Genomic DNA, 27,733 nt, shown 5'->3' with positions numbered 1-27,733 from the left:
TGTGTGATGCTTTTTTTGAGTTTCCTATGTGTTCTTCCAGTGTTGTTAAAATCAGCAGACATGAATACTATGGTAAATGGATGGATAGACAGACATGGTTTGATAAACAGCACATATAGAGAAAACACAAGCTTAGCCTCCAGCCCATTTACAGACAGGAAATATCAGTTAAAGCAAAGTGGATTAAATTAATAAGTGCATCAGAATTTTAAGACAGCGTGAAATATATTACAGCATACAAAAATTGCATGCATTGCCGCAGTAAAGAATATCACTATGATTTCTGTCTTAGTCTGAAGAAGTCATACAATTCAGTATGTTTTACTTCTGAGTAATACAGACCATTCCAAGAGAATTGTAATGAAAACTTATCATGCTATAACACAGAAATTCTAATTAATACTTTACTTTTTCAGTTTTGGAGGGAATATTTCATCTCACTTTATTCTATACCTTCAGTGAACTTCTGTGCAATGACCACAGGAGGTTTTGGAGAGTTTAAAATAGCTATTTTTGTATGAGTGCTATTGTTTCATGTATATAAGTGAAATATTTGGAGGTCTGGAAGGAAATCCTTTTATGAATTAATCAAAAGATGAGCTGTCTCTCCTTTTTCTGTAGGAAAGCTATACTGTACCAAGCAAAGAGATAATACATCTCTGGCTCAGAACAGAAACTTTGGTGTCTTAGGAACGCTCTATTTTTTCTGCTTGGTTAGTTGTTTGGTTGGTTGATTGGGTTTGAAATGCACAAAAAAGATAATAAATGCTCTTTTTGATTTAACCTGCTCTGGTAGTTGATTTGCTGTCAACTGAACTGCTCAAAATTACTCAAGTTCTCAGCATATCTCAATGCTAGGTGATGTGCCAGTGCAAAGACAGGGTTTCTGAGCAGCCTTCCACCATATTTATCCATTTAAATGTTTAATCCATTTATATGTAGATTGCTAGCCTGGTCATATTTTATCAGACAGACTTAAACCTCCATAAAAACATAACAAAAATTCAACACTGAACAATTCAGAGGAGATTTTCCACTGTGTGAATATAAAAGCAGGTAAGTAAATCTGTGCTTCCACATGCATATTCAAATAATGCATCCCAGGATAGATCTGGTCTGAAACTTGCATAAATAAATTAACCTTCCTCTGTCACTGAAACAGTTGTCACTTTTCAACATACTGGGCTTATTAATGTAGGTGTAATACCTTCATTTAATGTATGCTCTGATGGCATGACAATAATTTCCCACATTAGTTTTAAACTTTTCAAGGTGGATTTTTTTTGTTTTGAGTAAAAACTTAGCCTAGCAATAGATCAATATTATCTTTTTTGCATAAGGCATTATGTTAACGGTACAGGAGTATACAGGTTATAGAAAAGGGGTATTTACAGGACAAGAAATTTAATAATGAAAAATTTTTTTTAGATTTTGTTGAGGGTTTAGCCATATTTATGAATGGCTATAATATGAGAATTTATCCACTATAGTTCTTTCTCAGTTCATTTTTCATTTTATTAATTCCTCAAGATCATCTCCAAAAAAACCTCCCATTTTGAAGAATTTTCCTTAAAATCCTGTTTTCATTGGTGGTATTGTTAGCTCTGATTTTTTTTTTTTTTGATTAGGTTTCTACAGGAGTTTAGATGATTTTTGTTTATTCAAAATTTAATGAGAATACTAACACCATTGCCAATTTTAATTATTAAACTTGAAAGGGCAAACATGATTTACACTTATTTTGCCCTCCTCATAACTAACTAGCATCTCAGCCTTGTGGCTATGCTTTCAGACATCTTTGCATTTCCATTTGACAGCAGAAGGTTGTTAGTCACTCTCTGGTGTGAAATTTGTTTCTTATTTTCTGACATTATAAGAGGGTCTTATAATCTGAAGACTAATCAGCCTTAACTACAGATTTCATACTCTGCTCAGCTCAAAGCTTTAATTAAATGGCTTGCTAAAAAATATCGTGCATCACTGAGATTTTTTTCTATTCCTCCTTTGTATTGGTTCTGTGTTAGGCCAATTACTACTGGTGCATTGGTGAGGAATTTTATATATTAAAAAAATACTTGATAAAGATCACAAGATTTCTGTTCATATAAATGCATGTAGATGATGCAAGATAGCTTAAATGGCAAATAACTTTTTTTCAAATATCTTCATTTCTCACAGCATTCATGTACATTCTAGCAGAAAAGCAGTACCATGGACAGTTTCTGCACAATTAACCATTGAGAATTTGCTACTATTGCTTGCAAAAAAAAAAAAAGGCAAAAATATGTAGAAAAAAATGAACTCATATTATAGGTATGATTTTAATATTAAGCATTAGAATGATGATAGTAGAGATGACTTGTGGGTAGAGATAAACAGAGATGCCTAATAAGGGGAAGGAAAAGGGTTAGAGCCTTAACTCGAGATGGAACAAACAAGAAAAGAATTGCACGGAAGCTGGAAATAACATAGTGCATGTGTGATAGCATAGCTGATAGTATGGAGAGAAACACTGTATCTTAGACCCTCATTCTGATATGTGCATTTTTGATCCTATATTTTGGAGTAGCTTTTAGATGGGCCAGATAAAAAATGTTCTTGCAGATCTAAGATTTTTTTTGGAACTGATTGCTTTTTTATCCTTTCTCTCCCAGACAAGGTGGAAACTGGATGTCTCCGATTCTGCAACTGTGAGCTCATTTTCCCTTTTAGTGATACAGTCTGGGAATTCAGCATCTATGATTCATTCCTCTTCCATGGACATATCATCAATATCATCTTACCTATTCTTGGGAGGAAGATTTCAGGTATGGAGTAAGTATGACTTTCCTTAGGTGTTATAAGTTTCCTAGAACTTATGGTTATTGTTATCACTTTGTAAGCAGCAGATGTAACTAGGAATCCTTTTCTTTTATACCTTGCACAGGTAGCTCTGCATAAAAACCATTAAACTTGAGGAAATTACTATGAATGAAGTAGACTCTATTAAATTTGGCAATTAAGCATGAGTAACTGAGGAAAGGCATGGTGCAAAAGGGAAAAAAGGAACTGAAGTCAGCTGCTATCTTTCAGATTAGCATTTGTGCTAGGGAGGGATATACTGACCTAATAACTCAATGATCACTTTATGATCTTCATAGAAGTCTAGTAATCTAAATAATAGACTGTAGCACTGAATCAATATAATCTGCAATGTGACCTAGACTGCCTAGACAACTGACACATCAAGGTTCTTGGGGTTTGATTGGTTGGTTGGGTTTGTTTGTTTTTAATATTTATGAAAGAAATCCAATCTTTACCATATGGTAAATAAATAATTGAAATAGAATGGTACTTACTTTGATGGGTGACTTTTATAAATACATTTTCAACAAAAACAAGGATGTTTTCTGACGCAAATTCCTACCACAGCTAACCATGTTATTAGGATGTGGGAAAAATGAAGATTAAGAACCTTTAAGAGTATACAATTTTATTTGCTACTTGTTTTTATTTGCCACTCATTTTCTTAAATAAATGTTTCTGTCTCTGCACCATTCTCATATCTGACCATTTCTACCATTTATATTTATGTACTTATTTATTTTTACTTAAATAAAGATAGCATTTAAGTCCCCTCATATTTTCTCAACTCCTTCTCAATGCAAATCCTTATTTGCTTATTATTCCATAATATTTTATCTTCTGACACTTTCATGACATGGTCTTGAATCACAGAATCTTACTGATGTCACATTTCTGTGGTTTATTTAATCTTCAACTGCCCCTTTGTAATTTGGTCCTGTGTCCTGCTTTCTGCTTTGCTCATGTGTTTTCACAACTTCTTCTAACCTCAGATTCTCTCTTGTTCTCCTTTCAGACTCTTTCTCATCTACCCTTTCTCCCTTCCCATTGCCTTAATTTTGTAGTTTTGCTTTATTATTTTTCTTAGATACTGTCCCAAATTTCAACCATAGTCTTCACAGAAATTATGCATTTGGTAATCTGTGTGTAAAGTTTTGACAGACTAAAAAGCCTTTTTGAGAATGTTGTAAGATTTCTCTCTCCACTTTTCATTGTAATTTGCAGCCAATGGCAAATTTCCTAAGGGGGACTGATGCAGGGCTTGTAAGTTTATGCATTGTCTGTGTAAGTCTTGCCAAGTCCACATCATTGATTTCGTGAAAGTGTAGAATCATAGAATTGTAGAATCATTAGGTTTAGATGATACACTCAGTGCCATGTACAGTCATTTCTTGAACACCTCCAGGGATGATGACCACCTCCCTGGGTAATCCATTCCAATGCTGAACCATCCCTTTCAGTGAAGTTGATGCCCAACCTGAACCTCCCTTGGTGCAACTTGAGATTGTGTTCTCTTATCCTGTTGCTTGCTGTCAGGAAGAAGATGCCGAAACTCAGCTCTCTACAAACCTCCTTTCAGGTAGTTGTAGAGAGAGATAAAGTACCCTCTGAGCCTTGGATTTTCTCCAAACTAAATAAACCAGCTCCCTCAGCTGCTCTTCATAGGACTTACTGTTACACCCCCATCACTCAAATCTAGGGCTAAACCAAGGTTCTTTTGCTTTGGATAGGTGCAAAGGAGAAAAATCCAACCAGATATTCTCAAGAAGCAAAAATACACAAAAATTTACTGGCATATTATAGAAAATTAAGGAACTTTGGGAAAAGAATAAATACTGCATAACATCCCTTATTACAGCATAGACTGAGCCCATTGAATATAGAAAATCTTATCTTGAATATAGAAAAATCTTATTATAAAATCTATCTTAATGGAGGACAGTTATCCTCCATTAACCTAGTCAATGTTAATGTTCTGTGAGAAGAGAGAAGAAAGGGGCAAAACCAGACAGATGGGAAGGCTATAGAAAAACAGATACATAGCTATTAACTCCTGGTTTAGGAGCATTGTAAAACTCCAAGATGAAGGTAGGGATAAAGGACAACATGCTCACCTTGTGGTGACCCTTCTTAAACCTTTCTGGCCCATCCTGTGCCTTCCTCCCAGGAGGGGCTTTCAGTCTCTTGTCCATTCAGGCACTGGGTTATGCAAATCTGGGGCTGCCCCCAGTGTGCCATGATTGACAGATGCTGTGAGTCTGGGGGGTATTGGGGGCTGGGTACCACTTCACCAGAGCAAGATCTGACTCACCCTCTGCTAACATTCCAAGACCCCAAGATGTCTTGAAACAGATCACATTTTCCAGTCTCTGAAGCTTATTCACTAGACCCTTTGCCAGCTCTGTTGCCATACTCTGGACATGCTCCAGCACCTCAAGGTCTGTCTTGCTGTGAGGGGCCCAGAACTGGACACAGGATTTGAGATGTGGCCCCACCAGTGCCAAGTACAGGGGGGACAATCACTGCCCTGGTCCTGCTGGCCACATCATTGCTGATACAGGCCAGGGTGCCTTTGGCCTTCTTGGCCACTTGGGCACATGCTGAATCATGTTCACCTGCTGTCAACAAGCAGCCCCAGGTCCTTTTCCACTGGGCCACTTCCCAGTCAGTCTTCCCCTAGCCTGTAGTACTGAAAGAATTGTTGTGACCCAAATCCAGGACCCAGCACTTCACCTTGTTGAACCTCATAGGCCTTGGCCTATTGATCCAGCCTGTCCAGATCCCTCTGCAAAACCTTCCTACCCTCTACCAGATCAACACTTCTGCCCTGCTTATGTCATCTCTGAACTTACTGAGGGTGCACTCGATCTCCTCATCCAGATCATTGATAAAGATACTTAACAGGACTCACCTAAACGCTGAGCCCTGGGGAGCACTACTAATGCCCAGCCCCAACTGTATGGAAATACATTCACCACCACTCTCTGCCCAAGCAATCCAGAAAGTTTTTAACCTAGACAAGGTAAACACTGAATAAAAAGGAAGAGACTAGAAGAATCTTTCAAGTAAAAGTGTCTTTACAGGGCAGTATAAAAATCTAAATGCAAGAGAACATGGGCACTAAAATTTACAGAAAAGCTCTGTGTGACTGGATTCACATGTGTGCAAAAATCAAGCACAAATAATTCTATACAGTTCATGTGTCTAACTTACAATGGAGAAACAGCTACAATCATTTATAGTACTTGTCTTTAAAGGATTTGCTGTGCTTTTTGTCATTAAAAGGATTTTCCACCTAGGATGCTGGATTTAGTACCTATTTATGTCTTGTTATCAATATATATGACTTAGTATAGGGAATAATTTTCTTAAGCTGTGTCAAGTTGTTCTGATGAATGGTTGATATCTGGGTAACTTTTTTGTGTTCTTAAAGATAACACTTTGATTTATCACTAACTGAAGTGGGTATATGCAGACACGCTGGAGAAAATTAATTTCTTTTTGACAAGGACATGTAGAACAAATTAAAACATGAGAAGAGCAGGCATATTTTGAAATATCTCTGTAAGTATTCTTCAAGAAGTATAATTGTAATCATACTTCTAAACCAATTAAAAACAAATTATGTAGTTACACATCTGATACACAGACTATAGATATATTTTTCTGTATCACTTGACTATGAATTTGGTAACAGCTCAGTAAATATTCTCTTTTGACTGGTGAAACTGTAGCCAGTGCTGCAGAAAAGATTGGAACACAAACAAAAAATATTTTTCTTTAATGAGGTTGTGCCTGTCTAATGAAAGACACTTCAGCATTAATACAGATAGTTTCACATTCAGCTACTTTGTTTGGTGATTAGAATCTGTAGCTCTAATTGGTTGTGCAGGACAGTTATCCTCCATTAACATTAGCCAGCACATTCTTCTGATATCCAGCATAAAAGAAAACTACAAGAGCTGCTGCTTCTTATCATCCTGCCTACTGACTCTAAATTGGAATGGGTTGTATTATTTAATAAATTGCACAAAGAAGTCAACAGTCCTCTTTCCCAAAGCTGGGTATATCTTCCATAAAGCTTTGGATAATTTGGTTTATCATTTTTGCTTGGATTTTGCATATGCTGAAAAATTGATTTTGAATTTAATTGTTATGCTGCAGATATACTCTAGATTAAAGTGAGGAGAAAAGTAGAAAATTATAGCCATCTAAAGGACCAAATAGTGAATATGTTTCATTTATTTTCTTCTCCAACTGGTCAACATTCTACATTGATCCTACAATTGTATACAACCATAGCATTCTGTATCCCAGTCAAGGAAAAAAACAGATTTGTTTGCCTCCTTTTGTTTTGCATTTGAATGCAAAACCACTGCAATTACAGACACAGATGTGTGCTTAGTTTTTTCAGTTAAAAAGAAGAACATCATGGTGTAAAAGATCCTTGCTGGGGGGAAAATAATAACAAAAACAAGTGTTGTCAATTCAGTCCATTCAACTTGTAGAATAGGTTGTTGGAATTCTCATAAATTTTTTATATTCAAAATCTTTTTTAAAAAACACTGTTTGCACCAATGCAAACACAAGAATTTATAATTATAATTAAAATCTTATCTCTATAAAAAAGAATTAAAATTAGTTTAGTATAAAAAAGGATTATTAATAGTTTGCTAACAGTGATAACAGTATTTCATGGTCAAATTATGTAACGTTAAAAACAGATGTACATGAAGTTTCTAGTGAATTTTTCTTTCTCTCTTTTCAATTCCATCTCACTTGGGTGTGAGCCATCAGTTTGGGGAGGCTTTTTCATCATCCTACGTTCTTCATGAGTGGAGTATGATGATGCTGTTAGATCTCCTCACTGCAGGACATATTGGAGGGCACTTTATTTTTGCTAGCACAAGATGTCTTGATATTTATTGGTGTGTAAGTCCACATTATATTCAAATATACCATCTGTGATGTGGTTTTTTTATGGAGACTGGTGCTGCAAGTCTCCCAAGGGTGCCTTCCTTTTACCATTGATTAGCTCCTGGTGAATTGTTTAAAACCCTGTAGACACTGTGTGCCTGTAAATTCAGATCCCCTGCTGTAAATTCAGATCTCATGCTGGTTTTCTTCCATATTCTATTTTATCAGCATCGTAGATATCTGTTCTCAGAATAACTGCTGACAACAAATAGGCTCGACATCACACAACTGTACAAATCTAAACAAAAGCTAAAGAAAAATAACAGTGAGCTGGTCATTAGATAACTGCTAGTGCAGCCAAAAATAAATCTTCTGACACACACTGAAAAGTCTGGGTGAAACTTGACGAGTCCCAAGTCCTTTCTGTTAGCCTATCACATTGCCTGTGTCCTGTTACAAGCAATGTCAAAAAACACCATCAAAACAAAACAGAACAACAAAACAAACTACCTAACAAAACCCCCACAGACTTGGGCTATTTTATAATTCATTGTCTACTTCAGGGCATTGTGAGCTGTAAATTTGCTTCTTCTCTTCCCCAAATTTTGCAAGTACTATCTAAACATCAAATTGATCATATTTTTCACCTGGGTGATGACTGGATGAGTGTTTCATCACTTTGCAGAAGCTGTGATGTGTACCTGACTGCACTGTCAGCATAAGCTCATAAGTGGGTGAGGGGGGAGCATGAGGTACAATTTTCCTTTACTTTAGCTGGGCTTTCAACACCATCTCAACAATTATTCTTTAATCTAGGTTTTCATTGTAGGGTCTGGATTGCTAGACAGAAAGAGGGGTAAAATTTGTTATAGATTATTGGCCTCAGAGGACAGTGATAAACAGGTGATGCTGGTGACACATAGAGTACAAAAATGACATATCCAGTTTCACAGTGTTACCAGGGACTTGGAGGGGGTTCCGGATAGCACAGTTACCAAGTAGGTGAAAAATGAGAAGCTCTGCCCCTGTGGAGCACCAGTGCGACAGCACAGGCTCATGCCTACTTGTCTGGGAGCTGTTCTGCTGGAAGGGACCTGGAGGCCTTGACCAACAGAAAGTGAATATGAGCCAGCAGTGTGCCCTGGCTACCAAAATGGACAACAAACTGCATCCTGGGCAGTATTCGCAGGGGTACAGCCAGGACACTGAGAACTTTTTTGCTCTACTTGGCACCTATGAGATAACATCTAGGTACTGCATCCCGTCTTGATGCCCCCATCCCTGTCCCTCCCAGGAAAGCCACTGACAAACTGAATCAGGCTTGGCAGAGAGACCTTAAACTGGTCAGGGATGGAGAAGTTTCCCTGGGAGAAGAGGCAGAGGCACTGGGACTTGCTCATTCTGGAAAGAGGTAACACCAAGATGAAGCCAACAGCAGCTTCTCAGCAGCTGTAAGGAGTTAATCAGAGACAAAGTCAGGCTCTTTACTGTGGTACATGGTGGGAGAATGGTAAGCAGTAGGCACTAGAAGAAACAGGTAAATCTTAGACTGAATGGAAGAGAAAACCTTTTCTGCTCAAGGATATCAAGCAGGAAAACAAGTGTTCCAGAGATTTTGTACTTGAGACTCTGTCCTTGGAGATGTCAATATGAAGCTGGATAAGTGCTGAGCAATCTGTTCTGCCCTCAGACCTGATGATGCTATGAGAAGGAGGTTGGACAAGACACCTCCTGAAGTAATTTCCAACCTGTACTTTTTGTGACTTCTGTATCTACTGTCTTAAAGAACAGAACTAGAACAGTATTTACAGAAAATATTGTTATTAAACCTTGTATTTTTAGCCAAAATCAAAGTTATATCCTTAAAATTTGCATATAGAACAATATCTGTTGGAATATGCATGGAATTCTAGCAATTGTCTGCAAAATATGTGGTTTTAGATTTGAATAAGACTTTTATATTCTCTTCAGTCACTATAGAATGAAGTAATTAAAATCCATGTAAAATACCTGAGAGTAAAGTTCAATGAATATTCATAGCTTGATAATAAAGTCATTATATCTACTAGTTCTCAAAAGTGTTTTGCACGTAGTAGCATTATGTAATTTTTGGTAAACTGGAATTTTTTCCTATTTCTGTGCATACATTTGAACTTTTGCACTATTTTGGGGTGCTGCTTTAAGTAAAAACATTCTTTCTTCAGGGACTGTTCAGAAGCAAGAACAGGTGATTTTTATATGCAGATTTCAGCTTTTCACAGTTTCAGCTTTTCAGTTTGCTGGATTTACAGAACTAGAATTAAATACACACAACTACTATTAAGATCTGTACCTGGAGAGCTATTAAAGGCTAGGTATTCATTCATTGTAGTATTCCACTACAATGGCCTGTGTGCCATTGTAGTGGAATCAGCTGTGCCGCAATAGTAACCAGATTACTGCTGATACAGCTGTTGGGAGGAAAGCGTTAAAATGGAAAGATTTGGTGAGGAGGTTTCATTCAAAGGGGCCTTGCAGCTAGGAGGGCTAAGAATATCAGTGTGAGAAAACACGTATTGTGCCTATTGCTGATTATCCTCTGTCTGTTTTGAGAAGTAGAATTTCTGCAGAGATAACATAAATGTTATCAGATACTTGAGAGGCATTTTCACAGACAGGCTTGAGCCTCCTGCTGGGAGAGAAAGCACAAAAGCCCAGAGCTTGTAAAAAGCACAGAAGTTTTTTGATACAATGGGGCAAGCAGTGAGTCCCTCCCCCCCCAGCCTCTGCTCAGGGCTAGGATGAAATGAGCCTAAGGGAGCTTGTGTCCCCGAGTGTCTCTGCTGTCCAGCGCTTTTAGCAAGGTAATGAAAGAAATTTGCTCTCTGATTCAGTTGTGCCTTGGTGGTCACCCTGGTTACCTTTATGCATTGATTCACACAATAATCAATCAATCAGCTGAATGGGAGAAAGACCTGGTATTAGACACTCACATAGGAGCCTACCTAAATTCATAAATACATGTATGTTGACTATAGCTTCACAAATGCATTTGAATATTCTGCTATATTGAAAAAAGACATTTTGAAGTTATCAGCCTTCAGAAATCTTCAGTAATTGATGATATTCATGATCTTTTGAGTTGAAAGTTCTTGATGTATTGAATGATTGTGTTTAAGAGCTTATTGGCAGATATAAAAGGTAAGTGCATTAGGCTGAGGTGGAACTCTTGAAATACTTTGCTTGTGAACAGGGTTTGTGTTTATGGACAAATCAGTGTTGTAAAATCCATATGCAATATTCTTAGTATAATGTTCTTTATATATGTAGGCAGAATTCTTATTCAGCCTATATTTAGTCCATCACAAATGTAGGCAGGTAGTTCTTCCTTTCACAATTGTGGGCTGCAGGCCAGTGTTAAGTTCATGGGTCCCCAGACTTAATTAGAAATATGTCTGATCATAATAACCGTGAAGTTTATTTTGTCTGTTTGCGGCTGTGGACCACACTGTAAAACTGTCAGTGGAAACAGAGCAAATAAGCACCCTGAACTTCTTGTTCAGTGCCAAGATTTGATCACAGCTACTGGGTGTTACTTCAAATTTTGCAGAAATCCTGCTGTTTAGTAGCCTATGCTCTAACAATTGACACTAACCATCCTCATGTTAAAGTTCCTTTATCTTTAGGTATGTAACTCATTTGCATAGAACATTTGTATGTTCTCTGTGTTTCCCTCCCAGGAGCTATGGAGTACATCATTATATTGTTGGAGTTGGTAGCATAGTTAAATGGAAAATAATGCTAGAGATAGACACAATAGAAGTCTTTTGTATTGGGGTGACATTTACAGTTAGACCTCAGAATAAACAAACAAAATACCTTGCAATGCAAAATAGTCTAGAAGCCATTGTGTTAGAGTGTATTACTGAGTATTCAGGTACTGTGAGACATTGCTAAATTCCTAGCTTTAGTTGCTAAGGGTACATCTGTTTTGGTGTAAGTCACACCTTTGGTTTAAATATAGTAGTTATTCAAAGAGGAATAGATAGGAAAAAAAGACCAAAATCTGTGCTACGCTGATTGTTTATTAAATCTAAACTTTAAACTAGAGGTAATTGAAGATTTTGATCATTACTCAAGAAGTTTATTGTCCAGTCCTGAAGGAAAAAACTTCAGTTAGGAAACTAGTTTTAGCTCTTGATTTCATAAGTAGGTTAATTTTCCCAGAATTAAGTGTCTGCAGCCTACATATAGATACCACCTTTGGCTCTCCGGTAATGGAATGAAAATGATATTCCAAGAGAAAGTAATTCATCCTGTCTTGTAGTGAGGCCTCTGTGGCATGATGCACTTATTTCCCTGAATTAAATTTCAAGTCCCTGCTATTTTCTTAGCAAAAATCCTGAACTGTTTTTTTTAGCATATCCAGTAGTACAAGTATTCTCAAACTGGTTCCCTAAATTAATTGTTTGTTCCTGCCTATTAGCTGTTTAGCCCCCAGCTTGCTATACTAAAGGACTACAAACAGGAGTAGTAATGTAATCTGAAAGAGCTCATCTTTGGGTTTCATGGCGGGAAATGTAACCTTTAAGATCAAATAATGCCTCTAGGGTTTTCTTCCTAAGACAAGCCTGAAAGAGTAAACAGGTACAAAACAATCACTAGACTTGAAGTGATTCATGATCAAGAGCTGAAGACTCAGTGCAGAAGTAAAACATACACACATTTACTTACAGACAGAGTATCAGTTACTTTTGACAGCTGAGCTTGAAAAATCACCGCACCAAACTCACTGCAGGTACTCGAGGCAGACACCTACACTGGGGTGCAGGGCTAGTAGGCTAATTTCTCTTGAAGAAGTGGCAAAAAATTATTAATTCTGAAGCTAAATTGAGGTATGCTTTGCTCACTGTTCAGGACTCATGATACAGTGCTCACTACTTCACATCTGCTGTGGCCAAGGAAAAGCTTGTTGATCAAAAGCAGGGCCGACCAAGTGTATTTCAGTGAAACATTTCCTAGCATTACATTTCTGGTGTCTGTGTGATAAAGTATGCAAAATGATACAGCTTGAAAGAAACTAATGAGCAGACACACGAACTGAATTACAAAGCAAATTTCAGGAAATAACTTCTTTCAAACACAGGCAGAATTGGGTAATCAGTCACAGATGACAAAGGCAATATTGCTTTTCAGAGTATGTACTGCATTGCAGCACATAATTAACACCTAACATTACAGAGCTCTGGAGGCAATTTTGCTACAGTCAGAGGAAAAGAAAAAATTGGTGATTTCAGACCTGGTTTGTGAACCTGAAATCTAATAGTATTTCTTCAGTGGAATAGGAAAAAAAAAAGAAAGCGAATGCCTAGTTCCTTGGTGCTAGCTACTTCTTTTTCTAAACTTACTTAAAATCATGAAATTGTAACCCCTTCCAATTCCTATTCTAATCTTAGACATTTCTATATACATTTTATATCTAATCTGTCTTTCTCTGGGCCATTTATATCACAATCTATAATTTAAGAAAAATGCTTCATTTTCTCTTCATTTGGACTCTGAAATTTGCCCATTTATTCACCAGCTTGATTCCTGGATCAGTTATGAGGTGTCCCTTGGAAGGCTCCTAATTTTTAATAGATAAATTTGTGTGAGAGGTTTTCCATCCTACTTAAAAGAGAAGTTCAGAACTTCAGAGAAAATGGAATATCTGACTATCAGTCAAACTGCAACCTAGTGAATAAGGGGTGAATTTCTCTAGTGTATTATTTCTTTAAATTTTTAATAGAAACTTACATAAAAATGTGCCAAATTATGTTGATCCTAAGTTGTGATGGTCTAAGAGATCAAATAATTCAGACTGTTGATGAGGTTCGTTTGATATATGGCAATATCTTAAACTTGGAAAAGTATCTATTGAAAAATGGAAAAGTATGTTTTCTTTCTTGAAGCAAAAGCATATATTGCATGTGAGCAGTGAGGTCTACTGTGAAATTTAATGACAATAGTTGCTTGCATTTATACACCAACCCTCATTCTGAGTCATGAAGACTTAGAGACTTAAATTTCTGTACACTTCTTACATTTACAAAGATACTAAAGATAACAGAATTTATGTCTTTTATTTTTATTGAAGGTGATTTCCAAAACATTTCTAAAGAAGTGATGTTGTCATTAATTCTGTATAGTATTTAAAATATTTAAGATAATAATTTGAGTATTTTTCATAGTTAGGTTTGTTAAGACAAACCCTCAGAATTCCATAGTATTTACATTTTCACATACTAGAAATGTACCTAGATCTGTCTACTCATGTATTTGGTTTGAATTATTTCAAGTTCTCAGAATTTTGGGTGTTTAGATGGCCACCTTTGGGACTCATTCTTGTTTATCTAATTTTTTACCTTTTGTTTATTTCAAGAAAGAAAAGGCGAAGAAGAAAAATGAAAAATGAAAAAAGTTCCTGTCAGAATAAGAAGGCTTAGACATCCATTCTTCCTGGAGGGCAGGTAACCTCTCTCAAACAACTCTCCACCTTTTGCTGTCAATGTATTGATGTGTTGCAAATTGGTGCCAATGGCACGCCTCTACTACACCTCTACTGCAGAACTGACTCTAAAGGTTTTTGTGTGAATGTTTACACAGCTATGTGTGCATGTATTTAAAAACGTATGACCAAAATTACTTAACCTGCTCACAGTTAAGAGCTGGGAGACCACTTGAGAGTGCGATCCAGAGGCTTCTCCAATAGGTACTCAAGTGTGAATATTGATTAAAATCATATTTAAGGGTCATTCATCAAACTACTTTTCTGTTTTATCTGTAATGTTCCCAATGATATATGAACAGAATGCAAAGCAAAGTTCTGAAAAAAAAAATGAAAGAAAAATAAATCTGTACTTCTGTTAGTATTTTATTCATAGAGTGAAGACCATGATGTGAGTGTAAGCTGCTTATTCATTAAGTCCATCCAATCAAGGACCTTTTGCAGTGCCAAAGGCAACAAGTAAAGAGGGAGATGATAAACAAAATCGTATGGAGACATAAGATCAGTAAATCAGGGACAAAGGATACATGGTCGGATATTAAAGTCACCAGTTGCTAGGTCATAGGCCATCAAGAAACTCAACACACAGCTTTGAAGAGGGCCACATCTTAATTTTAACTGAAATGAAGAAGGAAATGAAAGGAATATGGGGGTTTGACATATTCAGTGACATTTGTGGGTCCATGTAAAACTTACAAAGAAATTTTTAAGCGAATGGTCATGAGGAAGAACAAAGTTGCAGTAGTTTCATGAAACTTCTTATTTCTAATGCTGTAGCTTTCAAAGAACAACTCTTTTTCTAACCAAAATACCAAAGACCATACCAAATTTTTCTGGAAGAAGTATCTTTTCTCATAAGAAAACATTTTTTTTCTCATTTACTATATTTGGTAGTGAAAAATAATGAATATAAAATAATGTAGTGTCAACAAGAGAAGCAATATTAACGTTCATTGAAAGCAAATATTTAATTATTTGACAGATGACAAGTTTCAAAGGACTTCATCTCTTCCTACTCTCTTATTATAGGGAAAGTCATATATATATACGCAAAATATGCAATTAAAAAAGCTATATAACATCAGGGAGTTTTTTTCCTGTGTTGAAGAATAAATTTCTCTTTGTATTTAAGACTTGTCATTTGTTTCCTAGTGCAGGAATCAATAAGTTCTGTAAAATTTAGAATTTTCCTAGAAAAGAGCACTGTTCCGACTGTAAAATTATATTCCTGAAAGTTGAGACAAAGTTATTGTTGTAATAATTGAGTTGTTTTTTTTGGTTTTTTCTGGTTTTTTTCCCTTTGTTTTTGGTTTGGTTTAGTTAGTTTTTTTGTTTGGTTGGTTGGTTTGGTTTTTTTTGGTGTGTGTGTTGAGGGGTTTTTTGTTTTGTTTGTTTTTTGTTGGTTTTAGGGGATTTTTTTGGGGTTTCTTTTTGTTCTGTGTTTTTTTTAACTTTTTTTTTACTTCTTTTTTATTAGAAGTTCTATGTAGACTTTTCTGGGGACAAAGTGAGATAGGTAATGTTTTACATTCTTTCAGACTTTGAGCAGAACCTGTTGCTTCTAGCACATCTTTCATTCTTTGATTTTTGGTGTTGACTGCAAAGCATCCCAATAGAAAATTCTTTAAAAAGCATTTTCAGCATTAAGAAATGTCCAAGAAGATAGTTTGTAAAAAAGATATGTCACATAGTATTCAATTAGAATTTTGCAACAATGGCTAGAATTTCAAAAATTTACCATTTTACTCCATCTTCAAACTCCTTTGAATTTGAAATCATTTCAAGTTTTCCTTATCTTTCTCCTTATCAATTACTTTGTTGATACTGAAAATCCACTTTCTTGAAGGTTTTTTTATGTTATATAACACAAACCACTTTGGGTTAGAGTAGAATATCCACCTTTTTAGATTTTAAAATTGGTACATGTGTGAGGTAGAACTCTATCTATCTCATGTTTTTTGACCCATACTTTAGATGCAAAATGAAAGCTTTATTATAAAAAAAATTCTCCTCCTACAGCTGTAACTATTTTTTTTTTCTGGATCTTGTCAGTTATTGATGGCTTCATTTCTGAAAATGTTCGTGTACTTTATAAAGTGAATTACTACCTACTTTACTTCTGCTGGTTGAACAAATTTGGAGGCAGTGAACAAATATCTAACATGCAATTTCTGTTGCAAGCACTTTTCTTCCACTATATTTTTTAAATATAGAAATCATTATTAATCCAATTGTGCAAAATTGAACTCCTTACAGAATCTTCCTGGAGGTTTCTTCTTTCTATATATCCTGTTAATCATGTTTGTGCAGAAAAAGGTGGATTATGCCTACAACACTGATATTACTCAACCATGAGTAAAATCTGTTTCAATACTATGAAAATAAATGCTCCCTTTGGAGAGTCAAAAGTGATCAAAAGTTAGTTTTCCTCATCTCTCCTGTTCTTTGTTGGGAAGTGGACTATGCTACTATGAGAAATACTAAAAGCAGTGAATCCAATGACGCAAAAAGGAATAAATTAAAAACACTGATAAGCAATGAAGTATTTACAATACATGTATTTTGAATATCAGTTATACCAGCTGGAAAGATGAGGTAAATTCTTTGCAAAAAGCTCTTGCACATTGGTTTTAGTATTATTGAAAAATCACTTAAATGTGGTAAAAAAACCACACCAAACCAAACCAAACTAAACCAAGCCCTTACGGTAATGAAGATTTTTTTCTTCTATTATTTTTGATCAGTATTTTTCTGCTGTGGGAGAACTGGGCTACATTAGCCAAAATATTTTGCTACTATTAATTATTTCTAAAGCTCTACAGGTGATTACATGGACAAGTAATTTTTCCAATTAAACAGATTTTTAAGTTTTCACATTCTCGCATTTCAAAGAGCATCTAGATCATTGTGAAATAAAAGGTGGAGATGGGATGAGTTACCGAGTCTGCAGATGAGTATTTTTCACATCCAAAAAGACCCATGAGATTCTCTCACTCTCTGGAATAGAGTTGCATACAATTGACAATATTTATGGTTACAGATCTCCAGAAACCTATGAATTGCAATTTTTAGTTTTGTTACAAATTTTCATGTTTCCCTGTTTTAGTGCCCCAAATTATAATGTGGTGACAACCTTTAAAGTGCTTTGTGAGAAAAAGCTCTCTCGGTTATTAATTTAGTGTGGTACTGTGAGTTGAAATATATTTTGTTCAGGAGTTCCTAGTGTGAATGTTTTAATTGTTCAGCTGTGTTGAAAGGCATTTGATGTTTTAAGGGATTGAGGGAAAACTAATGAAATAACAGTAAGACTGAAGGAAGAGAAGTTTTAATTAGCACTTTTATTCCCACATTTGAGTATGTTCTGTCATGTTGTTGAATGTGACACTTTACCAAAAACTAGAATATTTTTGTTGAGTAAAATATGAATGTTCATTTTCATGTATCACCTCATGGCTTTCAGTCTTCTGAACAAACTGTGCACTGACTGGAGGACATTTATCTTTATGCATGCAGCATTTTCCATTGTCATTATTAAGCTTCACTTGTAGTTTGTCAGTGAGCCTATGGAGCAGCAGTTAATAAAATAACTTATTTCTTCAGTGTGACAATTCTAAATTCATTTTCTCTTACAGTGAGCAAAAATGAAAGAATCAACATTTAGCAACTCATAAGAACATCCATAATTGTAATCTTAGCTTTACATGACGTACCTGTTGCTCACTTTCCAGTTATTATTGCTTATTCCCAGAAAATAGACTCCAGTTTAGAGTTTCCATTTAGAACCACTGTTCTAAATGTAGTGCTCACTGTTCTAAATGTAGTGCTCTTATAGGTGTATAATAAGTATAATTCCAAGTCAATATAATCAGTATAATTTCAAGTCTGTTTATTCACAGAATGAGTTCACTCCACTTCAGTGAAATATGAAATGGCTGATCATATATTTTCATACTTATTTCAGGACTCAGGTTAATTAGCAATATGAGTTCTTGTGAACGTTTTATACCCATACTTCAAAGCTGGTTTCTCACTGACGTCCCATTCATGTCCATGGGTTTAGTGTCTACCTTTTCTAAAGCTATCTATGCTTTTTAAAGAGCTATTTCATCAGTTCACAGAGTCTCGTGGATTCCACAGCTACAAGAAAAATGAAGCTAAGGCTCAGGTTTCAATTAATTTAAATCTCATAAACAACAACAACAACAAAAAAATCCTACTGGAGTGAAGATAATAAGTGTATAAAAGCAATTCATTTGGAAGATGATAGACAACAGAGTGACAGCCCTTTGTGGTTGTTTTGTTTGTTTAACATGTAGACTAATGTTAGAAAATAATACAATTTGGAGTGAATATGTCACTGGAACCATATCTAACATTTTGAAAAATTAGCTACCACCTCTATAGTGTAGATCACAATCATTCTGTCCTGAGCAAAAAAAGGCCTGAGCAAAAAATTGGTCTCAAATTTGAAGATTCATCATGTTTGACTCAAGAGTGCTCAGATTATAGATGAATCACAGTATAAAACATAAGAACATATGTTAAGCTGAAATCTAACACACTCTTAAATATTTCAGAGAAACATATAACCATGAATACTTTCTGGTGCTTATATTTACTATCTCATTCCTCCTGCTCCATTACTTTGAGATACAGCCCTATAATAGGTATTCTGGAAAACAGAGCTTTAAGAATCCAGCATGAGCTACTTGCATCAGGTTATTACATTTTTTCAGTGGCTCATTCCTTTCCAGACTAATGACCCCAGATTCAGACATTTCAGGTATGACTAAACCAAGGAAACAGGGCTAACACTCTGGGGGCACTACTTTGCATGCCCCTCCATGGCTGCTCTGCTTGCACTCACCCTGGGGTGATTTTAGTCTCTGTCAAATTGGTGCACTCTGAAATGGTGCCCAGGCATGATTTCAGTGACCAGCATAGGACAGGGGCTATCCCCAGCTTGTAACATGAATTACTTATGTCTGTCTGTTGTAGGAGAGAAAGGTATGTAACTATATGAAGACAAGCTCAATTTCATTATTTGGCTTTACAGGCAGAGAACAGTTGCTGACCTGTTGTACTCAGTACGATAATTTTCAGCTTTTGTGGAAACATTGATAAATTCCTTTGAGCAATACATTTTAGAGTTTATCTTTTTTGTCCCACAATAGATTTTAATCTGTTTGAAAAGATAATCCCTGTGCCCTGTGTATTCCTTCGTCCTCATGTTAAAAAAGAAGTCCACCCTTTAAAGAAGAGGGTTTCCTTGCTTCTGTCTTCTCATTGTTTTCAAGGGTGGCACATCCATCACCTCTCTGGACTACCTGTTGAAATAATTCACCATCCTTATCACAAAAATATCTTCATTGTATCAAATCTGAATCTACCCTCTTCTAGTTTAAAGCTGTTACCCTTTGTCCAGTCACAACAGGTCTTGCTAACAGACTTAATCCTTCTTACAGGGCTCCTCTAAACATTGAAAAGACACATTAAGGTCACCCCAGAGGCTTCTCTTCTTCCCCCTTCTACCCTGACAGACAGGCCTAGGCTGTATACGAAGATTTCAGTGTGAAGTATGACCATAATTTTTTTCCAGTGTGAACAGTCACTCTTAAGACTTTGCAGTTGAGGTAAAGAAAGCATGGACATGTTGGAAACTCTTTGAAAGAATCACTACTTGGAAACCTCCACTTTACTAAGACTTTGTGCTGTAGAACTATTGAAATGCTAATTTGTCGCCACATTTCTCTTCCCAGAGAAAAGCAAGGCACAATTCTTCCCAAGAATATTTCTGGGTTTCACATTCTCTGAATGTCAGAGAAAGGAAAAAAAATTCTTATCATTTGCTGTGCTTGTGTTTGTGCCAAAGCAGAATGCAACATGGAGATTGTTTACCCAAAGTGATGGTGTTTTGTTTCCTTGGCCTATCAGGGCCAAGTGTGTGTGTATCGGTGTGACCGTGGTCACAGGCGTTTTCAGGTGAAGGAGGAGACGAGAATGTTGACTTTATGTTTAGAAGGCTTGATTTATTATTTTATGATATATATATATTAGATTCTAACTATACTAAAAAGAAAATGAAGGACAGGTTTTCTCAGATGCTAACTGAGCTAAGAATAGAAAAGAATAATAACAAAGGCAACTCTCTCGGACTCTGTCCAAGATAGCTCAGTCTTTGATTGGCCATTAATTATAAACATCTAAGATGGGACAATCACAGGTAGACCTTTTGCATTCCACAGCAGCAGATAACCATTGTTTACATTCTGTCTCTGAAGCCTCTTAGCTTCTCAGAAAGAAAAATCCTAAAGAAAAGATTTTTAGTGAAAAGATGTCTGTGACATATCGGGACTCTCAGCTGACAGTCACAGGATTCTGTGCAGTGATGTAGAGAGTTGAGTGCTTGGCAGATTCAGTTTACATGTAATGTAATATAGTGTAATATTGAATAGAATAATATAGTATAGTAAAGTAATTAATTAGCCTTCTGATAAGATGGAGTCAGATGCATCATTTCTCTCCCCTTGTCAGGGTTGCCTGTGAATTTGATACTCATTGACTCTGGTATTAAAGAAACAAGCATCTATAACCTGTTAAAGTTAAAACCTTTCTTTACAAAGTCTGATATGGATTATTTGATGGGTGTTCTTGCCATGGATGCACAAATGTAAAACTCCTATGCTTTAAAATTTGATCAAAGGAAATGTTCTTAGGTAAAACAAATTCTTTTAAATTGTTTTAACTGATTCACATGGGTTATAGGTAGTCTCATTGCTCAAAGAAAAAAAACATACCAGAAAACTCATGGGGAGAGAGCCTCGAGGAAAAAGTAGTCACGTGCTGATATTTATTGGACAGCAGCAACTAAGGAATTAATGAATGAATATTATGAGATAAAACTTCAGAGAGAAGAAGCAAATTACCACAGAAAGAGGCAAATTAGAGAAATCTGATTATATAGTGCCCGAAGAATATATAGGCTTGAGAGAAGTCAAGATAAAAAACAACTTCTAGAAATAAATAGAACAATTTCCGAGCAATATATATTTAAATTTAAATATAATTATGCTTAGATATAAAATATACTGCATTGACTTCCACTGGAAATCAATTGAGAAAGTATTTAGTGAGCTGGAAAATTCTTAATATTTTCAAGAATTATTTATATTAGAAAAATTCTTTTCATCCGTCTAATATTTCTCTCCTGGGCAGTAGGCATGAAGAACACTGTAAAGTGTGGTGAGATGATACTGTTAGGATGTATTTAGCTGCATAAACCACAAGCACATCCAAGACCCAGATGTGCACTCTATATACTGACTTTTGTGAGAATGGAATCTGAGCATACATATTTTTTCTCTATGATTTAGAAAAATAAAAGTAAAAGCCAGCTAGGGGCAAGTTCTCAAACATGGACTCCCAGAAATGTTTGAACATTTCTGAACAACATTGTTAAAATGGCTGTTTGAGCATAATATACAGGCTCCCTAGACTTTGGTAGCAGTAGTATCCAAAATGTCTTAGTACATTAAAGGCCACTTTGCTGGGAATTCTTCAGGAATTGGATCATCATGTGCCAAACTGTGTATTCTCTTTTAAGTGACACAGGTCAGGTCTTGTCTAACAAAATGATTTTTCTTCACAATCTTCAAAAGGACAAAAGAATGTTACTTTGCCTTATATTTACACTTTTACTTTGAAGTGTCTGAAGTTTTCTTGTTACTTTTATCGCTATCCAATCACTTTTAGAGTTCTTGGACTTTCAAGTGGTACTGTTACATGTAGACTCAATGACCCCATAAACTTATAAAGAATTTTCCAGAATTCTTATCTCTGGTCCATGAATCTGTTGGCAAAACCTACCATTCTGTGTAGTTCAGACATGCAAGAAACCATATTTTATAAACCTAAAAATTTATTTCAGTATGAAGTATGACCATTAGTTTTTCCTAGTTATGTTATAGGAGATAATTTTAATAGGTCAGAAGTTTGGAAAACCAAAATGCAACAAAAGAAATCATTATCTTTCCACAGACACACTTCAGGCTAAAGGTGGTCTTTGAGTAAACAATTCATTGTGATTTTTTTGTTCAGCTCTAATTAAGGTTTTCTGCTAGCAGGATATGTTTGCTACATTATAAAGTCACAGATTACACAGAATTGTATTTTCAGGTCTAGTTAAATGCTATAAAGTTTTGGTTTATTTGATTTACATACCTCAGAAACTTATTTTTCTTTGGTTTTCATAGTAAAGTATTTTAGTTTAATAGCAATGGAAAAATGTCAAATGTTAGGAAGCTATTTTTTCTTCCTACTGTTTTTGAATGACTCATATTAAAAAAATTATGAGCATATAGTGTGTTACATATCTACAAACTTTTAAATTTTATTCTTTATTTAGAGCTACATAGCTGTTTTATTGATATATGGAAGGTGACACAACCTTGTTTTGTGGTGGTGGTGATAACTTGTCATTAGTACAGCAATATGAAGCAAAATTTATTTATCCACATTCAAAGACAGACCTTCAAAGTGAATTAGCAAAGGCAAAATACTAGAAAATAGTGAACACTACATATACATGATACCTTTTCAAATATGAATCTATTTTTTCCTTCTAATGGCTATTGTTGATAGGCATTGTGTTCATATAGACCAGTGAGAAATGTGTTAAAAAACTGGTGTCATGGACTTTAATTTATGAGTGCAAAATTTACCAACTTCAATAAATAGCTGTTTTAATTAGCAACTTCTTGAAATTAAAGCAGTTTCTCCATGTTCTCAGCATAAGGAAATAAAAGCATATGTAAAAATTACCCCAAGAAAATTACAGAGAAGGGTGAATTCTGAATACTGCTAGAAGAAGAGTAAAATTTTCTGTGGTGATTAGATGAAACATATAACCTACTGGGTTTTTTTGATTTTTTTGGGGTTTCTTTTTGCAGAGGAACCAATTCCAGAGAATGAAAGGAGATATTACTGTATCTTCCCGAGCTAATAACACCCAGTATTTTTTCTTATTATTCTAGATTAGTATTTAACTGTTCTCAGAAAATTTCTGTCTTGCATAGGCACATGTGTACACTCTCTCCTTCTTTAAAAGAAAGTGGTTTGTGGCCTAGTTCTGATCATCAGCCTGCTTTGTGCAACTGCATTTAAGAAGAAAAACCTTCAAAAAGCAACACATCTGCCTACTGGGTTACTGAAGGATTCATCTTCAAAAAGAATCTTCAAATGTTTTTTACAATTGCCAAGAAATTTGTATCCCGTTAATTTTCCTGTTCAGTTTTTTACTTTGTGGCAGGTTGCCACAATCTAAACCACCTTTTGGTTAATGAGGCAAAGCTGATTTTCAAACATGGAAAGTACTCACATAAATATTCAAAAGAAAGAGATGTTGATTAAAGAGGAGTTTGGTAATCTATTCCATTACCTCCTATTGGGAACTGTAATCCTAACATCCCCTTTACTTTTTTGAAGACCTGGCAGTTAGAGTTCAGTTAGTGACTTCAATACTCAGGCTCTGCTGTCTTTGCTGTTAAATTAGGCAGCACATAAAGTCAGTATATTTTGAACTCAGATTATATTTTAGCCATGTAAACTAATTAATAAAGTGACATTTTAGTGGTACATTTTTTTCTTTGTTGTAAAAAATGTCACATGAATCTAGAACAAGGAATCAGCAAAATAATTAAGATAAAATTTTCAAATCTAATTAGAAAATAAATTTCATAGAATGGTAGAATTGTTAGGGTTTGAAGGACCCTTAAAGATCATCTCATTCCAACCCCCATCTCCCCATGGGCAGGGATGCCACTCTCTAGATCAGGCTGCTAAGGACTCCACCCAACACTCCCTTGAATACTTCCAAGGATGGGGCATCCACAACTTCTCTGGACAAACAGTTCTGGTGTTTCACCATCCTCTGAGTAAAGAATTTCTACCAAAATATATAAAGACATGAAATCTGATCTCCAGTGTGCAAGTCCAGTGATGATTACTGATGTGGGGTAGAAATTTGTGTTTAAAGCAATTCAACCTTGAACCTCTATTGGTACACTATATTTAATATTATATCACTTCTAAAAGACTCATCCTAATTACATATTGCCATTCAAACTGTGTGCACTATTTTCTGTAAATCAATAATGTTCCTCCTAAAATTGATTATATTTTTTTCTCATTGTCTGACACAACCAAAAATGTACACACACAAGTATCCCCTCCATGTATATCTGGCTATTTTGCCTATTTCTAACTAGTAAATATCCCAAACTAAAAGCACCCCTAATTAGAATTGAGGTTTTAAAACTAATTTCAATATAAGATTGATGTTGCAGCTACCTTTATGCTGAAATAATTATTTGAAATCGCACAAATTAAAAATTGCTGTTTAACAGTAGTGTCAAAGAAAGCATATCAGTGTTCAAATGCTAAATAACATTAGCTTATTCAATTACTTAGAGCCTGATCCAAAACTTTCCTAAAAAATTTGTTAAAAGTCTCAGTTAATCTACTTTGGATTTATATTTATTTTTTGTTTTGTTTTGTGGGTTTTTTTGGGGTTTTTTTTGTGTTTATTTGTCTGAGGCTTTTTTGTGTTTGCTTTTTCTTTTTTTCTTTTTTTTTTTTTTTAATAAAGCAAGTTGAACATAATTCCAGTTGTCATAATTGCAGTTTGAAGTTTTTGGGGGAGTATATTTTAAGTCAGGTCAAAATCTGAACTCTTAAGTGTAGTATTGTATTTTCTGAATTATCTTGCTCATGAATCTTATTAAAACATCAGAGATTTTTAAATGTGTGTGTGTGCTGTGTGATATCACTAGTATTTTCTCCTTCCTTGAAGTCACAAATAATTTTGTTGAAATTAAATACATGGGATTATATGTTTTTGAAAAAAATTGATCTATATCGCTTATGTATGATGATAATTATGCAGAAACATGGAAAAAGAATTAATAAAGGTGTTTATTAATTAACTGTGATCTTTGTGCAATTGTGTCAAATGTAAAAATTTAAAATTGCAATGTGTATAAAAAGGTAAATTTTGCCCAGCCTTTTGGAAATGTCTATGATAAGTAAATAAAGCTTTCTTAGTGTTTTAACGTTGCATTTCTTCTGAAATAAAATTAAGTAGGTAATGTGTTGGTCACTGACCTTTAGTTAGATATTAAATTTCTACTTAGAACTATTTCTATATTAGCATTCTGATTCTGTGTATTCAGTAGTCACATGCACATATAAATGAGCATTGGAAATGCAACACTTACAGTAACTGTATCTTTAATGTGTCTTTACGGTTTTTTAGCTACCAGTTAATAAAAAAACCAATGTGTATCTGTACAGGGAATGACAGAATCCTGGTGACATCTTGCAAATGATTAAGATTTCTTTGCAATTGAAGCAGTTTTTTCTTATCTCCAAATACCTGTTTTCCTGACTCCAGAGCTGAACTGCATTAGCCAAGACAGATAGAAGCCAGATAGTCACCAGCTTTATATATATATATAATGATACCTTTTTTTTTAGGCTGTAACTGCTGGTCAGATTGCTCTGCTCTGCTGAGAGTCATTTCTCTTCCCATAGCTTGAAAATCACCCCTTTGATTTTCAAGCAGTTCCATTTCCAAGTTTCAAAGTGACAGGAACATAGAAAAATGTAGGAATGGCCATGATTAAAAGTTTATTTTTCAGGTGGACTTACTAGCATTGGATCTGCATTTACAAATGGACCTGCATGATTCAGATCAGAAATGGTTTGTGCCCCACTGGCTCAGAGCACAGGTGAAATTACTATGACAGCTTCCTCATAAACCTACATCAAGGTCTTTTTTCTTTTCTCATATTTGGCTGTAAATCTTTTTCTTATTTTCAGTGATTTCTTCAAGTCCACAGCATCTATTCTCTTCCACTGAATTTGTTTCTGCAGATAGCACAACACATTTTGGAAATAATATTTACCAATTTCAAATGAACGCACAATGGACATGGGAAATGTGAGAACCTTTAAAGTTTGAAAATTACAATTTGTTCTCACTTTTGATCCAAGAGTCTCTAGTGAAAAAGTTGCACAGAGTTACTATTGACTTTCTAACAGCTCTCTGCTGAAATCCAATGTGTAGGCACTAAAGGCATGGATTGGTTAATTGCAGGTATGAGGCACTGATATATCTTGCGGTGTACAAAATTATGAAATTTTTTTTTGGGTTTATATACAATTTTTTTGATCAAAGAAATTTAAAGACATTGTGTACCTGCTTTTTCATCCCAAAAATTTTTCCCTACATTTAAAAGCCAAAGGTATTTAGAAAATTATTATTACTCTGGATGCCTGGATAAGTGATAAAGTCATTAAATTCTGTGTATATTTTTCCCTAAGAACTATCATAACTGTTTTCTTGAGTTATGAAAACATCTAAATTGCATCACAGGTAGTAATTATCCTAAGATTTCATTATTTTTAGCCACTTCTATATAAAAATCTTAAGTAGACAATTGCAATTGTATGCTGGCACCTCATTTTGTTTCATTTTTATTTTCTTTCTTTCTCTTTCCTTTATCTGATTTTAAAGCCTCTTTCATTGCAGCATCTTACTGCTACTAATTTTTTGACACAAACCTGTGTTCTTGGAAGGTCACATTTTAAATTTTGGAGACATTTTTCTGGCCATAAATTGCAATCTGCCATATTAAGGGAAGATCATGGCATACAGTACTGTGTGATTTTTTTTTCCTCTTCATTATCAGTTAATTTTCTGAATTTCAGGGGATTATATCAGGTTCTGATGGCTCCAATTTAATATTTATCACAACAGTAAAGGTGCACTGAAGTTCCTTATACATGAGAGGAATTTATTCATAACAGATTTCTACCCTAATAAAAAGGTTATCTGGTATTAGTACACTTATATTTTGTATTTAGGGGGTCTAAAAATGCTTCCTGTGTGTTCTCCAAAACCAAAATGGGATAAACTAAGTCAATGGTTTTCTACATTTGTGCAGAATTTCCTGAGTTTGTCATCACAGAAGAATGCTTCCTCTTTTATTCTGTGATTATATTTGAGTATTTAAATATTTGGTGCTGAGGTATTGACTGGACCAAAACCACTCTCTGACTTACACCTGATGAAATGCAGTATTTCTGCCTTTTTTAACTGACAACAGCTTTCTCTCAATAAAAGAGCAGTCTACAGAGAGATAAGACCTTTTTTCTGCCTTGCCTCTTTCACCTCCCAGTGCAAAAATGTGATATCTGTGGAGGGTATGGGGGATTATGACAGAAGTAAATGACACGATCTCCATTTTAATAACTCCTTGAAGCAGGGCCTGCTGGTTTTCCCATGCAAGGCACTTTCTTTTTTGGATTTATTTTTTTATGTCCTTCTTATCTGAAGCTAAACTATCTTCAGATTTTAGTTAGTGATTTTTGGGAACTGGGAAGGAT

The 27,733-nt window shown here is 35.2% G+C and overlaps 1 long non-coding RNA gene across 1 annotated transcript; it reads left to right on the top strand.

The window, feature by feature from the left end:
* Positions 1 to 2,662: 2,662 nt before the first annotated feature.
* On the top strand, positions 2,663 to 25,390 carry LOC143695809 (uncharacterized). Its single transcript, XR_013185345.1, has 3 exons — positions 2,663 to 2,807; positions 14,162 to 14,249; positions 23,236 to 25,390. It is a non-coding gene; the product is annotated as an uncharacterized LOC143695809 (long non-coding RNA).
* The last annotated feature ends 2,343 nt before the right edge of the window (positions 25,391 to 27,733 follow it).

This window comes from Agelaius phoeniceus, chromosome 1 (genome assembly GCF_051311805.1).
Source record: "Agelaius phoeniceus isolate bAgePho1 chromosome 1, bAgePho1.hap1, whole genome shotgun sequence".
NCBI classification, from domain to species: Eukaryota; Metazoa; Chordata; class Aves; order Passeriformes; family Icteridae; genus Agelaius; species Agelaius phoeniceus.
Note: the sequence above shows the minus strand (reverse complement) of the source record. Positions and strands in the feature narration are given on the sequence as shown.